The sequence below is a fragment of the Sarcophilus harrisii genome, chromosome 1 (genome assembly GCF_902635505.1).
Source record: "Sarcophilus harrisii chromosome 1, mSarHar1.11, whole genome shotgun sequence".
Taxonomy (NCBI): domain Eukaryota; kingdom Metazoa; phylum Chordata; class Mammalia; order Dasyuromorphia; family Dasyuridae; genus Sarcophilus; species Sarcophilus harrisii.
The window spans coordinates 381,466,348-381,487,457 of record NC_045426.1 but is presented as its reverse complement, the minus strand read 5'-3'; the positions used below and the strand labels follow the sequence as shown (position 1 = coordinate 381,487,457).

At 35.6% G+C, this 21,110-nt stretch overlaps 1 protein-coding gene across 1 annotated transcript in view; it reads left to right on the top strand.

The window, feature by feature from the left end:
- Positions 1-656: 656 nt before the first annotated feature.
- Positions 657-21,110, top strand: part of GALNT1 (polypeptide N-acetylgalactosaminyltransferase 1) — a 148,714-nt gene continuing 128,260 nt past the window's right edge. The window contains exon 1 of the mRNA XM_012541180.3: positions 657-772. The gene's annotated coding sequence lies outside the window, so the exon portion shown is untranslated. The remainder of the gene's footprint in view (positions 773-21,110) is intronic.

Genomic DNA, 21,110 nt, shown 5'->3' with positions numbered 1-21,110 from the left:
ACCGGCGACGACGCGTGGAAGTAGGGAGGGGACTCGCACACACGCATCGACACTCGCCGCGCGACCGTCCGCGCTCCGAGAGCGGCGGGGAAGCTTCCTCCGAGCGCCCTGCAGTGCTCCCCTCCCCCACTGCTTCTCTCCCTCCTCTTCCTCCTCCTCCTCCTCCCCCTGCGCCAGCTGCCAGCCGCCAGCCGGAGCGGGGGAGCCGGGCTAACGGTCGCCGCCGCCGCCAGCAGCGCCGCCTGCCGCAGCCCGTCCGCGCGCCGGCCCGGGGAGGAGCTCCCAGGGCCATGGAAGCCCGGCGCTTCTGAGGCGGATCCGGCGGCGCCGGGGCCGAGAGAGCGGAGGCCCAGCCCGCGGGGGGACTAGCGGCTTCGGCGGCAGAGACAGCAGGATGAGGCACGGCCGCCCGGGGGCGTGCGGAGCCGGGTCCCTGTGCGCGGCGCCCTCCGTGTAACCCGTGCCGGCCGCGGACCCCTGCGAGCCCGGGGCCGCGGGCGCCCGGAGCCGGCCTCCCACCCTCCGTCCCTCCCCTTTCCCTCCAACCAGCCTGCCCGCCCGGGCGGCGGAGGGGCCGCGGCGGGCGCTCCTCGGGGCAGCGGCCGGGAGTCCGCGGCTGTGCCGAGGCGAGGAGCCCAGGAGCCAGGAGGGGAGCCCCGGGAGAGCGCGCCGGCCCCGGCCCCGGCCGCCTGCGCCCCGTCCTCCCGCACCGGCCCGGGGCAGGGCCCCAAGGGACCGCGACCACGACCAAGAGGAACCCGAGGAGGAGGAGGTGAGCGTTTCCCGGGGCTGGGGGCGGGGAGAGGGGAACGGCGGCCCTGGTCGTGACCGTGGCCGTGGCCAGTTCCCTTTTTTGTCCGGCGTCTCTGAGGGAACTTGTTCTGACGCCCTGCGGAGGCTGTTGAGGGGCGAGAGACTTCCCTCCAGCCCTGGCCGGTGGGTGTCCTAGTCACCTCTTGGCCCTGCGGTGCTCGTAGTCACTCTCCCCGGGTCCCTCGGGCTTGTTGCCGCGTTCCTCTGTCTGGGAAACTTATCCGAGATGGGGGTGTCCGGAGACCGGCCTTCTGGACTTTGGCCGCTTACGTCCTCTCCAAACATGCTTTCTTTTGCTCGGGAATGGGAGGTCACAAGTGATTGATATCGCACATCCTACCTCCCACCCACCCCCTCCATCCCCATCCCCGAGGTAGGGGGGGGCACCCACCCTCATGGCTGGCTTGAAGTGAGATCGGAAGCAGCTCTTTTTTGGCAGCTGCTAAAAGCAGCGACTTTTGATTCAACTGTAGTTTGACATTAAGTTAGAAGTTGCTTTTTTTTTTTATAAAAAACGGAAGTTTTTGTTTAAAAAAAAAAAAAAAAAAAGAACAAAAACCCTCTACACCCTAGATAAATATGGCCGTGGCACTTAAACTAATGGGGAGGACTTTGGAGCCACGGTGGTTAAGACCTGGACCTTTCTATTTCTTGTGTGTGCTGGAGAAGGGTGGGGAGGAGATGCTGGGTGTTGCCAGGTAAGTAGCTGAATCCTTTCTAGTTCTATAAGAAGCCAGGATTTACTACAATTTCCTAAGTTAGTAGGCCTCAATAACTGTCTGATAATAGATAAGTAACCCCTTTCTTCCTCCTCTTCCCTTCCTCCTCCTCATCACGTTTCCAGAGATTCCTTGAACTCTGATATTACAGTACTATTGATAATGTTATCTTTCCCATATGAATTAATAAAATTTTATGACATGCCATATTGATGATGAGTCAGTATTTAAAAATTATTTTTAGACGTTGTGGTGGTTCGCATTGAATTTTCTATGTCTTACCTGGGTAGGCTTACCTAGTGGGGAAGGATTGTGTGTATGTGTGTGCAGAGTGTGACTGTAGAACGTTTCTTTGCATCAAGCTTATGACCTTGGCCTCATTATGATCATAATGCTCAAACCATCCAAACTAAATAGTCCCCAGACAGAATAGATTATGTTTTTTGAATGTGTATTTAATATGGTGATTCCTCATTGGGGTGAGGAATTGACCCCTAGCCTCAAAGACTGCCTGTGAATAAAATCTCTAGTCAATCCAACAATCCTAAAAATCTTGAAGGTAGGAATAAACTGCCTTTTGGAGACCATTCTCAAAAAGCTTAAAGAGGCTCATCACCAGAAGGTTAGCCAGTCAATCAGCAACATTTAATAAGCACTTATTAAGAGATGAACATGGAAAATATAAAAGAAAAAACAAAAGTAGTTTGCCTTCAGGAAGCTTTTTCTTTTAATAAGGTGAGATAGAGGGGGAGACAACATTTCTATAGAAAGGCATATAGAAGATAATTATAGAGAGAGGAGTAAATGAAAGGTAACTTTACATGGGAAGGCACTAACATCTGTGGAGACCAAATAGTGCACTTTATCGTAGTTTGTTAAACTGACTACTAAGGCTTTAAAAGGGTTGTGGTTTGTGTTGATTGAGATATAGTATTCATATAATGAAATCATTCTTTTGAGGAATTGTTTTATCTGTAATACAGAAATTGGGAAGTGATTGATATAGCTGATTGATATAGAATGCTGGACTTGGCAGTCAGAAATTCTTGGTTCAAAGCTGAAGTATCGACTAAATCAACCAGAGCCATTCAGTGTATATCAGTCTTTTTCATCTGCAAAATAAGGACAATATCATTGGTTATTGTTGAGGATTGTTGTGAGGTTTAAATGTAAAGGGTTTTTCAGATCTGAAATACTCATGAAACTCATTATTTGGACAAAACATTATTTATGTTGTATAATGAAAGTACCTTGAAGGGAAGAATTATGTATGGTGACAAAGAATTGTAGCATCCTAGAGTTGGAAGGGATCTTAGAAGTCACCCAATATTATTTCCTACTTGAAATATGAATTCCCCTTATGTGTCTTGCATGAATTCATCTTTCCATTTGAGATTAAAGCCCTAAATTCCAGAATAGATATTGCATGTGATCTTTACCTCCTGCCTAAAACAGGCCAACTGTGTTTAGCCTGCTTGTAGTACATAATTACTTTAAAATACCAAAGCAGCAATATTTTGACTAATAAATCCTCCAGTAACAAAGCCCCATTATAAGGAAGTTGGTCACAAAGAAAAAAAAAAGTTAAAAATTACAGAAGCAGAATAGACTGGATCATATGATAAAGCTGATTTCTTTTAACGAGTGGGTTATAAAACTGGAGAGTCTTCCTGGATAGTTAATAGTGATTGGATTTTTATGTTATTATGAGCTTCAAAGATCAGAGATCTGAGGAGGACAGGTAGGAGAGAAATTTGCTGCTTTTATTTTGCATCCAGAAGAACCAGAAATAACTAGATTTTTTTTTCTGATTGTCCTTTGTAACTCCTTGACCCCTGTTATACCCCTGTTAATGCAGAGAAGGAAATCTGTAGTAAAAACTAGTGGGATGTGTGCCTCACATGTATTCAAAAGCACAAAAAGGTGTGTATATATACACATCATTTTTTCTAATTTATATGTGTTGTATAACATCAAGTCAAATGTTCTCAGGATGCATATTTTATATATTGTCTAGAACATATGATTTTAGTTAATGACATTTTTTTGCATCATAATTTTATTTTTTGCTGTCCAGAATGTATTCCTATGCCTCTTATTTTTCCCTTTGTTAAAGTTTCTTAAAACAAAGTATGTTGTTGGAATACACTAAAGAGATCATTGTATTATGCTCTTTACTACATATCATTTGAATTGAGCATTGTTCCAATTTCTGATTTAGTGGATAAAGCTAGAGAGATCTAAAAAGAGTATATGCAAAAACACTTTGAAACTACACACACAAAAATTAATCCAGGGATATATGATAGTAAAAAAAAATTAGCTTCCAAAAAATAGACATAAATGATTAAAATTACTTAATTTCAAAATTAAGTAATTTTTTATTACTTGTAATTTTTTGTATTTTTTAATACAATGTAATTTTTTAATTCATGCAGTGTCCTAAGCAGCTCTCTAAGACTATAGCTTGTAGAGAAGCTGCCAACTTGAATTGGTAGAAGGAGTTTCCTTGTCAGAAAAAGTTTCCTATATTGATGAAATGACAGATCCAGTCTCTTTTGTTAATGCAACAAATAACTTTATAAAAAAGTTAGTTTATACATTGTTTTTGTTGTGTCTGAATCTTTGACCCCTTTTGTTTTTTTAATTTTAATCTGCTTTATTAACATTTTCCCTATCACTTTTTTCTCAAAATCTAGACAACTAAAAAAACCCAGTAAATTAAAATTAAATATCTAGGATTTGCCCAAATCCAAGGTGTAAATATGCCGGCTGAAAATTGAAGAATCAACTTTTAGCTCCAGCAGTCTCTAGCACACTTCTTCATGTAGATTTCTTTCTTTTTTTTTTTTTTTTTAAGCTTGAGATTTCACCCATCTGGGCTTTTCCATCTTATTTTACAAATAAGGAAACTGAGGCAGGCAGGGTTAAGTGACTTGCCCAGAGTACATAGCTAATAAGTGTCTGAGGTTAGATTCTTCCTAACTCTAGGCTAGCACTTCATCCATTGCTCCACTTAGTTTTATCTATCTTATTTCTATTAGCTTTATCTATTATCCACTTTCTTTTGGGAAAATTTGAATATTAGACTATGTGAGGAGTAGCATGGGTCAGTGGACAAGAAAGGATTTAGGGTCAGAGGATCTGATTTCTAATCTCACTTCTATATGCATGACCTTGGCCATGTCGTTTACCTTCCATCAGTATCACTTTTGTTGCTTCTTCAAGTAACATGCATTTTAAAATGTAACTCAGTTCCACATTATGACAAGTTAAATGAGGAGAGATAAAAAGAAAGGAAGGAAAATGTAATCAATCCATAAAGTAGTACACGAGGACTCAGCCCAAATCTCTCCTCTTCTATGAAGCCACCTGTCTTAAGCCATACAGTTTATATTCTCTGAGCTTTTATGGCACTTATTGTTGTTATACCACACTTAATTCTATTTTATGTGTTTTGGGTGTAGATTTCCCATCTGGATAGTGAGTCAAGGGGCTGGGAATATTTCTTAATAGTGTATATAATAGATATAACATCTGCTTGTGAACTGTAAAGCACTATACAAATGTAAGGACATATTGTTTTTGATAGTGTTGAAAGAATACTTGTTGATAGGGAAGCTTTGTAAATTCTGAAGTATTATCAGATAAACTATTTTTGCAACAGAATCTTAGAATTTCAGTGGTATAATGGATAGCTTTTACAAAGTAACCTTCGCTGGAGCTTTTCAAGTAGAGATGGATAACCTCTTTAGGATTTTATAGGGAGATTGTAGTTCAGGTACAAGTCTGACTAGATGATCTTTGAGATCTCTTCAAACTCTTGAGATTATTTATTTCTGTGAAGTCATTTAGTACAGCTCCTAATTGAAGTTCAAATCTGATCCACATTTCTAATTAGTGGCCTTGCGGAACTCCAGAGACAGGAACATCACTATCTTATGAGGTAGCCCAGGAGACCTTTTGACTACTCTTATTAGAAAGTTCTTATGTTGAGAAGAAATGTTTTCTTTAATTTCCATCACTTTTCTCAGTTCCACCTATGGGGACCATTCCCCCCCCCCAACTCCAATTTTGTTATCCATCATATTAACATGAAATTGGGAATTAGAGTTGCTAGTAATCCATGCTACTGGGGAGACTAAGGCTGAGTTTGGGAATTGTGAACTACAAAAAAGCTAAAGCCAAACAGGTGTCTGCATTGAGTCTAGTATCAATATGATGTTCCCCCAGGAGTGAAAGCCCACTGAACTAACCAAAGAGGTCTGCTTAAACTTCTGTGCCAGTCAGGTTGGGAACTAGGCCTTGGCTATTGTACTTTTACTTGGAGAAAATAAAGAAAGCTGGAAGGTCCAATTATTTGCAAATTTGATAAACGTGATAGATTTATCTTCAGGTTTTTTATTAAAATGTTGAATAAAGCAGGACCATGTACAGATGGCCCCTATATAGCACACCCCTAAAGACATTTTTTCTAATTTTATATTGATACAGCACTTTGCATTTGATAGTTCAAAAAGTTCCTGAATTCTCTTGTACTGTAATCTTATCAACAAAGCATTTATTAAACAACCTACTATGTAGTAGGCATTGTGTTCTCTCACCATGATGTTGAAAGAGATCAAATTTTTAAAAGTTAAATATTAAAAATAGCATAAAACATAATTATACTCTAATTACATTTAAATTTATTTGTGTATAAAGTATAACAAGAAATTCTTAGTTTCTTACTATAATCCTTCATGAAAAAGGAATTATTGTCATTCTCATTCACTTTTTCTCATAATAATTAAGTATGTGCATCATTTTTTGGTTCTACTCTTTTCATTTTGTGTTATTTTTCAAAAGTTTTTTCCAGATGCCTTATCCATATATTCTTCATTGTCTTCATATTAATTGCATTATAACATTCCATTACATTTATTTAACCATTCTTTAAGTTGGCCAAAATATAATAGGCATTGATATAAGATTTAATGCGTATAATCTATATTGCCAGACTATTTCTTTGCCACCATTCCTGATGTTTAAAGGAAAGCATATGTTTAAGTTTTGGAGGAAAATCAAAGTATTTATATTCATTGTAACTTGAAATTTTTGATGTCAGAGTTTCTTTATTGATGTCTCTTTTTTTAACATTACCATAATTTCTCCCCCCAAACACACACACACCAGAGAGCCATTCCATAATATTTAAAAGACAAAAGAAAAGAAAAACAGAAGAGTTGGGGGAAAAAAATCTGAAAATATGTGCAATGTGCCACACCTAGGACTTCCCATAACTTCTGAGGAATAGAATGTGTCTCTCTTCTGTGGAACCATTCTTGATCTCTACCACCACTTTGACCACCCTTTCCCTCCAGACTTAAAGGGAGAAAAGCCTAAGACTTCTAATCCCAAGAGCCTTTGGAAGACTCCCCATAATTCCATCCAATTCTAATGGGTAGTATTCTGGCATTTAGTACCTACAGGTACCATAAACATATCTACTGAACATTCAGAAAAGAAATTTCTTGTCACTAAAGGCCTACTAATTTACTCACTGTCACTAAGTTCCTTATCAGAAATTGATATGATTTTATCAGTGGAAATTACATTAAAGAAGAGATTTTAGTATCTGTTTTACTATTGTACCCTAAGGTTATTCTAGAAATATTTAAAAAAAATTTCTCATCTAAAAGCTTTTTTCCCACTTTTCCCTCTTAAAATTTATAGATGTTTGAGAACTGAGATCTTTTTTGGGGAAAGAGATTAAAGGCAGTAACCAAATTTCCTTAGATCCTTGCCTTCTCCATCTCCTGAAGTATATTGGTCTATTGAAGCATTCTGGAAAAGTGCCTTTCTTTGCTACTCAAAAAGGATTGAGATATTGATCTAGATCCCTGGGAAGAAGCTATTCCTTTTAATCCAGAGTGATCTGAGAATGAATTGATTAGAGACTACTGTTTGGGAATGTTGATCTCAAACTTGTATTTAACACAATATAACAATTTTTTAAGAGTCCCACAAATAGCAAGTCATCTTAGGGATACGGAGGTATCAAAAGGGGGCTGATGAAATAGGAATGCAATTTTAACATTTTTAAAGATAGAAATGGCTTGGATATTAAAATAATGTTAAACACTGTAAAGAACTAGACATTTTCTATAATAATTATAACCTCTGAAACCTCCGGAATAGGGATTATGTGCAAGAGATGAAGTAATTCCAACCAGTAAAAATTTGATGAATCAACAGTAGAGAAGGCTGATTAAACCTAATCCCTAAAAGGTTTACTTAGTACTCCTCCCATACTTTTCATTATACCTGTATCAGCAGGACTGCACAAGGTGACCATGGGCCTGCCACAGAATTCTACTTTGTACTCCAACTGCTGCTTTCTCCTCTATGTCTAGAGATGCCAAGGACTGAGGCTTTCTCAGAATTTGATATTACTCTGTGTGACAACAGTGAAGAACTGAGGAAAAGAGGAAAGGAGAGTGGGATGTGGGGGTGGCATTCCACTAAGCTTGAAAGTAGGAACACAATTAGAGCCACTTCTGTCACCCCAGATGTTAACCTTGGGGCAAAAACTAAAGCTGGTGAACTCTGAATAGCTCCAGCATAGAAGAAAGGAGGTACTAGTAAGTCTCAGTAACCCTAAAGGAAACCATACTAAAAGGGAAGGAGTGAGTGAATGATAATGATAGGGTGCTTAACCGAGAAAAAAAAAGGCTGAAATTGTCAGCAGTCTCAGGGGGAAGAAAACTTAATTGAAGATCTTGATCACAAGCTGCTTGATTGCCTAGTGGATAGAATACTGGTCCTGGAATCAAGAAGACCTGAATTCATATGTGGTCTTAGACGCTAGCTATGTTATCATGGGCAAGTCACTTAGCCTGTTTGCCTTAATCTATTGGAGAAGGAAATGACAAACCACTCCAAACCACTAAGATGTTCTCTTAGCCAGGAACATCCAACAGATAGTATTGGCGAGTTTTAGGGGGGTTATGAAGAATCAGATGTGATTGAACAACACAGAAGCAGATCAACCAATTTTAAAGATATTAATAACAGAAGGGAATATTGCTTCTAGGTCAGATAAAAGAATCCAAACATCTAAGAATAAATATTTTAAGACAAAGGAGAATGAATCCTTGATGAGGCAGAAACCTCATGAATTCCAAAGAGGGGTGAAACCACAGCTGCTTGTTTGTAAATGCTTTACAAGAGAAATGAAAATTATGAACGTAGAATTTTGCATAATAGTAATAATTAACAAAATAGAAAAATTTGAACCCATAGTGGCAAGTCTTACAAAGTGAGGAAAAGAATAATTGCTTGGGAATGCAAACACACCAAAGTAAAGGACAATCTAGAAAAGGGGTAAAGAGCAGTAACTTTAAAGAGAATATGATCTTCATATGAACAAAACATATTGATCCTAAAGATAGGATGCCTAGAGATAGTTTAAGAATATAGATCTTTCAGAACAACTCAAAGTCAGAAAATCTGAACACTTATGCAAAAAAGTTGCCCAGAACTTTGAACACAGAAAACAAAGTGACAATAAAAAGAAAACAAATTACCTCTAAAACAACAACAAAACAATTGTATGCTGCAAATTGCAAGACGCAGGTTAAATTGAAAAGTGGGGAAAGAAACTGGCAAATTTAGTTATGAGAGGGGGTACCCTCAATAAATGCTTTCCTGCAGAAAGAGATAGTCTGTAAAGAAAGATTGTGACAATAGGTACAATCTACTGGTATTTACTTTGTGAGACTGCTCTTTATGCTTCAGGAGAAGAGGAATATTGGAAGTACTTGACACCCAGAAAAGTAGGAGGTAATGAAACAAAAAAAAAGAGAGAGAAATTTCAAGGCAAATGGGAAAAAAGTTACCATGAAAAGAGCAGAAGTCAATAATGAATTGCACATTCAGAGACATAAGACTATGCTTATCATGGCTCATTTTCTTTCCTATATCCTGAAAGAATTGGAATTTCTAAGAGTAAAGCACAAAACAAAAAAGGGAGGTTAGGGGGAACATCTACAAGCCAGCAATATAGAAACTTAAGAAGAGGGAAACAAATAGTTACTCAAAAAACTTTTAATTCCATGATGGATGCAAAGATTAAAGAAGGACTAAATAAATACAAGAGCCATGAATCAAAGAATAAAAGGCTAGACTATACAGAAAGAAAAAAAAAATAAGGAAGAGGGTGAATGAAAAATTACTTTTTAGAAAGAAGGCACAGAAAAGGAAATTTAAAAATCTGACAAAAGTGAAAGAAGGATATTTTACTTCTCTATGTAACTGAGAGAAGAAATCAATAGCTAGATAACAAGAAAGAAAAAGGAACTAAGGAGTTAATCAAAATCCCAAAATTTGGGAAAAGTCTATAAAATAGAAGTGGGAGGTTCCTCACTGATAATTGTTAAAACATAAAAAGCTGTACTTTTAAAATTTAAGTTAGTCCATACTAATAGAATCTAGTGGTATCAGTGAAAAAAAAGCTATCTGTTCAAAGATTTTTTTTATAGTACGATATTTATAATTGAAAAAAATTGGAACTCTACAATGTTCATCAGCAAGGGGAATGGTTAAATAAAGTTATAGTATGTTAGTATAATGGATAATGATTAAGATTGAGAAATATAAGAATCATAAATTTAGAGGTACAAGTGCAAATGCAGTGAAACCTCAAGTAGAAGAGGTTGTGACTTTTCCAAAACTCCAGAGATGTAAGTGGAAGCACTGAGACTTGAACTCAATTCTTTTGATTCCGAGTATATCATAAATATCTTTACATCTATGGATTTCTTCTTGGGATATAATAGATGACCTTTATAATATCAATATCTTGGTCTCTTCAAGTAGACTAAAACAATTATTTCAATTCAGTTAAATTAATTTATTAAGTGCTTACTCTATAAGGCACTTGCAAATATGAAAGAGTCTAGTATTTTCTTGCATATATGCTTTTCTTCCACATCTATTTTTTTCCCCTTTGGAAAAAACCCAATGCCTTTGCTGTTTTTTTTAACACACATTTATTTCCAAATATGCTCCTTCCTCTTCTCAGTGAGCCTTCTTTTGCCCAACTTCTTCCTCTTTACTGAGCTTACAGTTTCTTTAAAAGCTACATTTTTATAAAGCTCTGTGCCTTCAACATCAGTCAGAGTTAAGGAAGGGCACCAAACTCAGCCATATTTCTAAAAGATCAGAATACATGAACAAATCTTTAACTTTAAAAAACATTTTAATTATCCTTCTAATATGCTGTTTTAGAAACAGTTGTTGGGTTCAAACTATATGCCTGAAGTTCAAACTTTTTCTAGCAGATCTGGAAAACCTGAGAGTAACAATTATCTAGCATTAGGGAACAGTGAATATTTAAGGGAGGGTGAAAGATTATAGGGTACTATCAAGATTATTGAAATGGTTAACTATAAGGTCCAGTCTGAGTAAGGAAGTAAAGCCAGAAAAACATTAAGGATTGTTAAAATTGGGAGGGGTTAAAAGACTGGAGGTTACTAGGATTATAGAATAATTTCAGTAGGAATGAAGAAATAGTAGGAACAATGAAAGAAGGTTGTGACTATAACTGGATCATCTTATGATACGTAAAGTCCACATGATACCTTCTACCTTTATGTAGTCAAAATTGTCTTCTTTCAAGGTTTAGGTTATCTCCAAAAAGCCTGCTTGGATTTCTTCCCCCTTCTCCAACAGAATATTTTCTCCCCTTTTCACATTTTCCTACAATATTTTGGGATCTCTTGACGTCATGATTTTCTACCTTGTATTAAACTTATCTATATGCCAGTGTAACCTCTTCCCCCTTTCTTTCTTCCCCAACAGGGGGAGGACAGGGCATTTGCCTTTTATATCTTTTTATTACTAGTGCTATTACAGTGCTTTGGATACAGTAGGTGCTTAATAAATGTTTGCTGGATTTTCTGTATCAGATAATGGTAGTGATAAAGATAGAATTGTTTGCATGAACATGCTTAACAGTTTTTGACTTGGTTAATTTCCTATTTTATGGCAACATTAAGTATTAATATATGAAAACTATGACAAATTATCTTACTATATAATTAACTAAGATACTAAAGATAAATTTATAAATGCCTTTTTATGATTGGTAAATTTTGCTTAGAGCAGAAGTAGATAATTCTGGGTGTTCATACCCAAATGAGTCCAGGTAGCCAGCCTCTCCTTGTTCTGTCCCAGCCTTCAGAGGTAATTGTGGTAATTTGGTATCTTCTGGAAGCTTGATTGTGAAATCTGTCACAGCTTGTCAAAAAATTTTTTTTCTCAAGGCCATTTGAAGTATTGGGTTTTCTCTTATCTCCCTGTTTATCCTATGGTTTTAGGAACTTACTCTTAAAACTGGTTATTCTATAAAGATAAATAAAAAAGATTATTAAATGTTTTCACAAACAAATTAGTTGAAAAACAATTCCAAAGAACTTGAAACTTATGAGGAATATAAATGATAATATTTTGCTAAATGACAGTGTTGAGGAAGGGAGTTTTCTGATTTAAAAAAGGTGAAATCATTAATATAGTGAAGTTTTGTTTTGTTTTGTAGTGCCCAGGGAAAAGTTTGGTAGGAATTTGCTAATCCAAAATATTATTCACAATTCTGTTGGGTGGTTCTGGTCTTGTTCAAGAGTATATTTAGAAATTTTTACTGACCATAGATATTTATTTTCATAAACAGATTATTATCCTGTGTCAGAATTCTCAGATGTTCCTCTGTCTCAAGTGTGCTAAAGTGGCAGCAACTTTGAAGAATCTTCTTTTTGGGAGAAGGGTTTCATTTTTTTAAAAAGTAAAATGTTGTAAAAAGAATTTCATAGTGCTAGTCTCCGAATGAGGGATGTTTATTTCGAATCTTTCATTCTTGTTCAAGAATATGCAAATTGATATGCAGATTGGGGGAGGGAGAATCAGGAAAGGTCTTAAAGGCAATAGCATAAAATTTTTTCGTAAAATGTTCTCACATTGTAATAAAGTTCACTTGTGTACTTAAAACATCTGTACTTTCTTAGTGGTAATTTTTACTTTAGTTTTCTTCTAGTTGTTGTCTATCCTCAATGTATTCTCCAGTTCCAAAATTTTGATTCTGCCACAAACATCCTAAGCCTACGAGTTAATCAAGTTTATTTAATGAAGCTACTGTTATAAGCCAGATACCAGAAGTTTACTAGAGATTAGCAATGACTAGAGAGGTTCTTATTAGTCCTTTGTACAATTGCAAGGGGGAAAATTTTGAGACTAAGATTTTACTGAGAAAGTTTTAGCTAAAAAGATATATTAAAAAGCAAATGAGTGGTAAAATAGGCTTATTAAGGAACACTCTACCATTTATTGATGGTGTGATCTTGGATAAATATCTCTAGATATCAGGTTCTTCATCTATACAAAAGAAAAGATTGGACTAGATGTTCTCCAAGATATTCTCCCCTTGTAGCTCAAATTTCATGGTTCTTAGTTTGAGAAATAGGCAGCTAAGTGGCAAAGTCAATATAGTGCTAGGCTTGTAGTCAGGAAAACTCAACTTCCTGAGTTCAAATGTAGCTTCAGATACTCCCTAACTCTGTGATACTCAGCAAGTCACTTCATCAATTTATCTCAGTTTCCACATCTATAAAGTGAACTGGAAAAGGAAATGGCAAACCAATTCTGTATCTTTGACAAGAAAACTTCAATTGATGTCACTAAGAGTCAGACATGATTGGAAAAAAACACTGAACAAAAGTTTGGGAAATGATATGCGTTTGAAAATTCAAATAAAATTTGATTGGTTTGTGTGAAATCAGAAGTTCTAAAAACCAGAGAGGCAAATGAAAATTACTTGTTTAAATATTTTTAAAAGGCAGTAATAAACACGTAAATAGGAAGTTCTTTAAAATCTTTATCAGAATAAACAGTAGTTTTTTGTCAAAGTAAAAGCTTAATTGTTATCTGAACCTTACTTTCTTGTATCTGAACTTTACCTTCTTCTTCCCCTCTTTCAGCTTCTTTTATATATTGTTTTCTCATAACAGGTGGTTAGGATCCAAGGAGCTTGCTGTGACTCTTTTCCTTATTTGTGCCCATATATAGTATCTTAGCACAGTATCTGGCAAATAGAAAGTGCTTAATAAGTATTTCTTGAATTCATTTATCAATGTGAATAAATAAAAGAATAAATCAATAAAGCATGTATTAAGTGCTTACATTTTGCAAAGCACTATGCTAAGTGAGGCAGTCCCTATTCTCAACAAGCACACATATTAATGGTGGAAACAATGGCCATATAAAAGGTTTCAAGGCAAGTCAAAAAGTCAGAAGGTCCCATGATCCTTTAGTGTTCAGTAGATCATAATGATTCTTTTTTATTGTCATTTCACCGATAATCATCATCTCTCAGTTAATCTCATCAGTTTCTGATGTTGAACCTTTTTGAACACTTGACAATACTAAGGATTTTAGTGGCAAGAACTTTCTTTTTCTGAGTCTTTGATAGATGTTACTTTAGTAGCTGCAGCTTGCAAGGCTGGAATTTCATAGGGGTTGCTTCCCAGTTTGATGGCTGAAACATTGCTATACCAAAGTCTCTTGGATTAGGGGTTCCCAGGCTATCTTTATGAGAGTTTGAGGAAAGGTGATATTTAAGGTAGTGGTGATAGTTTTGACTTGTTTGGCATATGCTGTTTTCTATTTGTTTCTCAAAGAATGTTGTTGCTTTCTAGATTGTCTTACCTGCTGGACCTGACCTATGAGGGGCAGAAGTAGGATCAGCCTCCTTCCCCAGAGAAATTAATCTCCTCTCCTAAGTTATTATCTGGTCCTTGGAATGACCCGAAGTCCTAGGACTTCTAATTTCTATCTGTAAAATTGAGTGTGATTTTGTATGTGTAAAATATTTTTCATACTAGTTTCTAGAGCTACACTTTTCCACCCCTCAATTCTGAAGGGTTAATTAGGCAGCTTTTGAATATATTGCCTTTATTTTTCTTTTGGTCTATAGGCTTCTTCTATTTTTTGCATGCAGCTTCTGGGTCCAAGAAACCTGAGTGTGTATTGAAGTAGTAATACTAGTCAACATGCTAGTTATTTGTTATGTTGCTATTAGCTTCTTGAGAAAAATAAAAATATGGGAGAGTATTTTGGCATTCATTGTTCACATTTTTCATATGATTTCAGTGACTTGTTAATACTTAAAAAAATTGTAATTGCATAGAGCACTTAATCATTAGGTGAAGTTTCAAGACATATAATCATAGATACTTACAATATTAGAGGTAGAAAGGATCTTAGAAATTATTTAGTTCAGGAGTTCTTAACTTTTTTTTTTTTTTTTTTTTGTCATGGGACTCCTTTGGCAGTCAGGTAAAATCAATGAACTCTAAACTATTTTTTAGGGTAATTTTAAAATCATAATTTAAGAAATGCTAACTTTCAGTTTGAGGTTAGTGAAAATTATTTTTTTTTCCCATTCAAGTTCATGGAGCTTATGAAATTTATCTATGAACCTCATGAGGGTTAAGTACATCTTTTTTTAGTCCAGACCTCTCATTGTAAAGATAAAACTAAAAGAGCTCAAATGACTTATCCAAGATCACATAAGCAATAACCAAAGAGTTGAGATTTAAATCTAGGTCTTCTGGCTCCTAAACTCTTCTTTCTATTACACCTTGGCATTTAAAATTTTTTATACATGTTAATTGTTATTTTGTGGTCTCTTTTTAACTAATCGGAAAAAAGCATTTTGCAGGGTGGAGGGAAGGGAATGGGGGTTAGGATGGGGATTAGATTTATAATTTCATTGGCATAGTAAATCCTCTTATGAAGAAATTCCCTCTCTTAATGTAGTTGGGTACCTTCTCTGGAAATCTTAATCTTAAAGAGTTTCCTAGAGCAAAGCTTCTTAAACTGTGTGACCCCACATTGGGTTTCATAATTGAATATGGAGGTTTTGAAACAATTATTATCAGTAAATGTTTAATTTGTATACCTATTTTTATAAATCTAGGAGTTGGTGAGTAGAAAAAGTTTAAGAAGCCTTAGCCTGGAGTACTGGGTCTTAGGGCTAGTGTGTATCACAGACTGGAGTTGGATTTGAACCCAGGTTCCAATTGGCTTTCTTCAATATCATGCAGTTTTTGTCAGGGATTTGGTATTGAAAGTAACAGGAATACTCACAAATCTTCTCAAAATATTAGGAGTCAAAAAAGGACCATAATAAAATGAGGAATGTATTATCTTAGCTTTGGAAACTTTAATAGTGGGTTGGGTTACAATAGGACAAATAAATTCCAGATTTGGTTTTGAAAGTAAAATCAGGGCTTTTCCACTTGGACTGATAGTAAAGACCCAGAAGTAGTTAGGAGAAATAAATTTATATTCCAGTAAACAGTAGGGAATGACCAATTCTCTAAGATGTCATATAATTTGATACCTTTTAATTTTTTTATCTTTATCTTCTTTTACATGTTTTCTTGTATTCACAAATAGTAGATATGTTTAGAAAATTTTCACAGGGCTGTGTGGCCATTTCTAGGGTAGATTGGGGAGATTTATAGAGGTCTAGAAAGAACTTGGTATGGTGGTAAAAAAGGAAAGGAGCAAAAGGACCAGCCCTCGGGATTAACAAAAGGAACAGTATATTTGTTGAGTGCTACTCCAGAACTCATAGACATCTCAAATTTATCATGTCTAAAATAGAATATATTATCTTTCCTCCCAAACCTTCCCTCTTGATTTTTTAAAAAAAGTTACTTGGGTTTGCAAACTTGGAATCATTCTCATCTTTTTTACACTCACTCCTATATTCAGTGAATTGCTAAGTCTTGTCCATTTTGACTTCACAGTATTTTTCATTTCTCTACAATCACATAATTGACCACCATAGTTTAGATCTTCATCATCTCTTAGCTGGACTTTTGCCATAGCTTCCCTGTTCAATTGGTCATTCTATCTTCCATCTCTCTCTTTTCCAAGTCTTCTGTACAGTTGCCAAATTTATATTCCTAAAGTGCAAGCCTCACCCCTGCCACTGTCCTGTTAGGAAGCCTCATTAGTTCTCCCTAGTGCCTCTAGAATACAATTTGACATTGCAAAACTGTCAGTCTTATTTTAAACTACTTTTTCCAGACTGACTTCAAATTACTTCTTCACAAACTGTGTTTCAGCCAAAACAGACTATTTGCTGTTTCCCTTACACTGTGTTCTGTCGCTGTTTCTCATGCCTGGACTGCTCTTTCTCTTTGCCCCAGCCATTTGGAATCTTTAGTTCCCTTAAGTGCTCCTTTTTACAATGGACTTTTTCAGATTTTAACCCTAGGCCAGGCCCCTCATCCCTCTTTGCTTTCCTCCAGTTCCCCCCAAAATTTTTATTTTGTTCTTATTAACCTGTTGTATCTTCTACAGTAGAATATAATAAGTTCCTTGACGGCAGGCACATTTTCAGTTTTTAATTTCTGGATACAAAGGAGTCAAAGACTAATATAATTTCTTGAATTGGATTACACATAGTAGATTAAAATTGGTGCATTTTCCTCTTTCTTCCCATTTTTCTTGATTATTAGGAACATGGGGGTTTTCATTTTTAGCTAGTAGAAAAAAATAACATTCCTTTAAATAACATTTATTGATGCAGGCTTTTGGATTTTTAACCTGACCCTTGCCAATACCTAGGTAAATTCTTTCAAATCCCAGTTGTATTATCTGTGTACATACTCCCCAACACCTTTTCATTATGGAGACCATGGTCTTGGGAGACAAATTCATATCTTAGCCTACAATTTTCTAACCCCCTTTCTCCCTTCTCTTTCCCTCTTTCCCCTATTCTTGGGTCTTTTCCAGTCCTTTTGCTTGCCAAGACTTGCTTTCTACATATTGTTCCAACTCAAGAAAATGGTGACTTGCTTGAAAAGAAGTTAGCTGATAATGCTTTTGTAAGACAATAGGAGGTGGAATTGTTGATGCTTTATTCCTTCCATCCACTTCCCATCATCACTCTCTGGAGAAATTAGTAACAACACATATTTTCACCTCATCAATGAAGAGGTGTTGGGGTTAGAGGGAGAAAAGGAAAGACAAATATCCTGAAATTTGATCAGAAATTATAGGTATTCCTGAGATATTCGAATCAAAATTCTTTGACCATCATTATTCAGATTCTTCATTTGACTGATGGTAGTTTTGGCTCTTCAAAACCAAAACAGACCCAGTCTCACAAACCCACTCCCACACACAGATTCATCAAAACTGAGAGCTAACTTGATATTTTCATACTATAGTCATTCAGAACATATTGACTTACTGTTTTTCACTTTGTTTTTGGCTGGGGAGCAGCTGCATCTTATCTCCCTTCCTGTTTGTCTTTACTTGTGGGAAGTTGGTGAAAGTTTGTATTTTTTCTTTCTTTTTTTTCTTTTAGTTTTCTTTTATTTTGAAAAATACTTTAGATTCCCGGCAGTTGTGGTGGTAGGGTAGTTTAAATCTTTGTATTATAAAGGTTAGGCACTCTCTCCCCCTTTTAAGAAAACATCCAAGTCAGTTTATGCTTCGTGTTGTAAAATAGATAAACAAAAATATTTCTACTTTGGGGCCATCTATTGGTAGATGAAAATAGCTTTGTTAATCAGAACTTTATGGAATTTTATTCATTCTAGTAGAATTTTACCTATTTGTAGTTGCTAGAATTGAGCCTTTAGTTTTCTTTGCTTAGATTATATGTTAAATCTATGATCTAGTGTTTAGATCCATTTAATTGCCTATTTGTGCTAATTAATGCTCCAGATTTTATTTAACTTTTACTTAATGGCATATTAAGTATCCTCAACAGCATAGATGCTATAGAGATTATGTAAGTAACCATGTTTTACTATAAGTATGTAATTGTTTCCAGAATTAGGGTTTGAAAAGAATGGGTACCATCAAGACTGTGCACAAGTAGGATGGGGAAAGAAAAATTACCTACATAAAATTTATTTTGGGATCCTTTTTACTCTGACTAACTTTTAAAAACAATAGTTTATCGAGTCTTTTATAGTTTGCAAAGCACTTTACACTTATCTCATTTGATATAATAGCCTTAAGAGTTAGAAAAGTTTTTTTTTTTTTTTTGACAACAATTCTCTGACTTAAATAATTTTTCTTTTGATTTAGCCTATAATTTCTTTAGTATAGGGAATTCCTGGGAAATTTTCTTTACTTCTGTAAATTGACATTTTACATATTATTGAAGTTTCTGAGGTACTGAGAGAGTGAATCATGTATGCCCAGAGTCATATATTCAGAATTTGTCAATGACAATTTGAATCCCTATCCTGAGCATGGTTCTTTATACTTAGTGAGTAATATCTTCCTTTTACAGCTAAGAACATTAGTGACCTTGACCAGAGTGGTATAGATCATCAACAGGCAAAATTCTACCAAACCTAGATAAAACTGTAATTGGGAAATGTTTAACAAAATAAATAAAAATATAGTACAACATAGATAATATTAATTTGTGGTTTTCTAAGTCAGTGTGACCACGAGGATCCATTTCTCTTTCAGTTTGACACTGCTGTAAATCCTGATTGTGATATGGGAATTGAATTTAGTCCTACAGGCTAAATTATTTGCTGCTTTAATCTAGTAGCATTTATTTATTATACAGAATAATTTTATTTTTTAGCTGCTTACATAGGAGTAATTTATTTCTTAAATCTTTGAGACAGTTTACCAATTTAGAAACATTTTGTTATAATTGACATCATTATTATTTGTGTTATATTTTCAAGAAATGAATTTTGAACTTTATGATTTAGTGTTACATTGAATCTTTCTTTTGAGTAGATAGAAGAATCCCTGACCAAATAAGTTATTAATTTGAGATTTAATGGTGTCCTGAGGCATTTAAATGTTTTTCTTCATTTATCGAGGCTGGCATACAGGGCAAAACTTTCTTAGAATCAAAGATTGAACTATGAAATTGACCTCAGATATCTCAGCCAAGAAATCTTCCTTATTTTACAGATACTGAAGGGTGAGTAGAATTCCCACTTCAATTTTGTGTGAATACAATGGGATTTTATTTTTACTGAAAGCTCTTGCAGAAGATGTGCATAAACATTTATATATTTTTTTTAATGTTTTACTGAAAACACTATTCACTGAATATTCACTGAAAACAATAATTAATTAGCTTACTATAATAGTAAAACCACATTTGTAGTGGTAACCAGCATGGATAATTGAAATAATTATCAAACATTGTTTTTAGTGAAAATTTCTTAATTTAGTCTCCAACAAATTCTTTTACTTGAGATGTTATTATCTGTAACATTTATTGGTTAGTTTCATCAAAGACTTTATTTTCTGCCTCATCTATTCCTTACCATCCCTTCTTTTTTGTTGGAAACTTGAATGAAAATACTTTGGAGCATTGAAATGTCCTGCTGACGAAGGGAAGCTGATGATTTTTGTAATCTGCAAACTGGGTAATCATCTTGTTTATAATTTAGAGCTGAATATTTTGTTTGGTTCAGCAGGGGTCATGTTTTTTAGGTAAAATAAAATAGTTTATTAATAAGTATTTATTGAATGCCTACAGTATGTCAGAGATTTTAATGTTATTATATTTTATTACATTTATATAAGAAATTTTTTTCTGGGTCTAAGAATTTATTAAGTAACTACTATAAGCTGGCCACTATGCTAAGCTTTGGGTATATTTAAAAAAGGGGGGACCTCTACCCCCAGGGAGCATACACTCTTATGGGGAAACAATATGAAAACAACTATGTATAAACAAGATAGATAGAAGATAAATGGACTTAGTAGTCCAGAGAAAAAAGAGACTGGCATTAAGGGGGAATCAGGGAAGACTTTTGTAGTGGAACAGAGGATTTTGCTTGTGATTTGAAGAAAGCCAGAAGATGGAATTAAGGCAAACATTCCAGTTATGAGATATAACTGGCAAAGATTGGAATCTAGAGATGCAGCTTTAAATTTGTGTTAGATAGAAATTCTATTTAGTAGTTAAACATAATAGGAAAATATAAAATAAAAAGCTTCATCTTAAGAACATAGTGCATTATCTTGTATTCTAAAATTTGAATGTTAATCATCTGACAAGTTGGTAGATTTTATTGGCCATTTTTACATGTAGTTGTAGCAACAACAGCTGAATTAAAAATCACTTGTTAATCATTTAATTTTGCATAATTCTTTTAGATTTCCTGAAAGAATTATTGTATTCCTCAGAATGTGACATACCAAATCCCTACTCCTCCATTATGGAAACAGAATCAGATTTTTCTTTGTATCACAATGTCCCTGAACAGAAACAAATTGTATTAATGAAAAGAAAAATGTGCATGTTTGCCTGTTAGGGATAGGCCTGTGATTTAGTATGGTGAACTTTCTCTATCAGTGCAGACCTAGTTTTTAAGTGTAATGTTGTTTATGTTATATTCATTTTTATTTTAAAAAATATTTTCCAGTTACATTTTCATCTAGTTTTAGCTAAATTGGAAATGTTGCAGGCTACATGCATCCCAATTGTGTGTTTTTTAATCTGGAGCAGGGACATAGTTGAACTTGCTT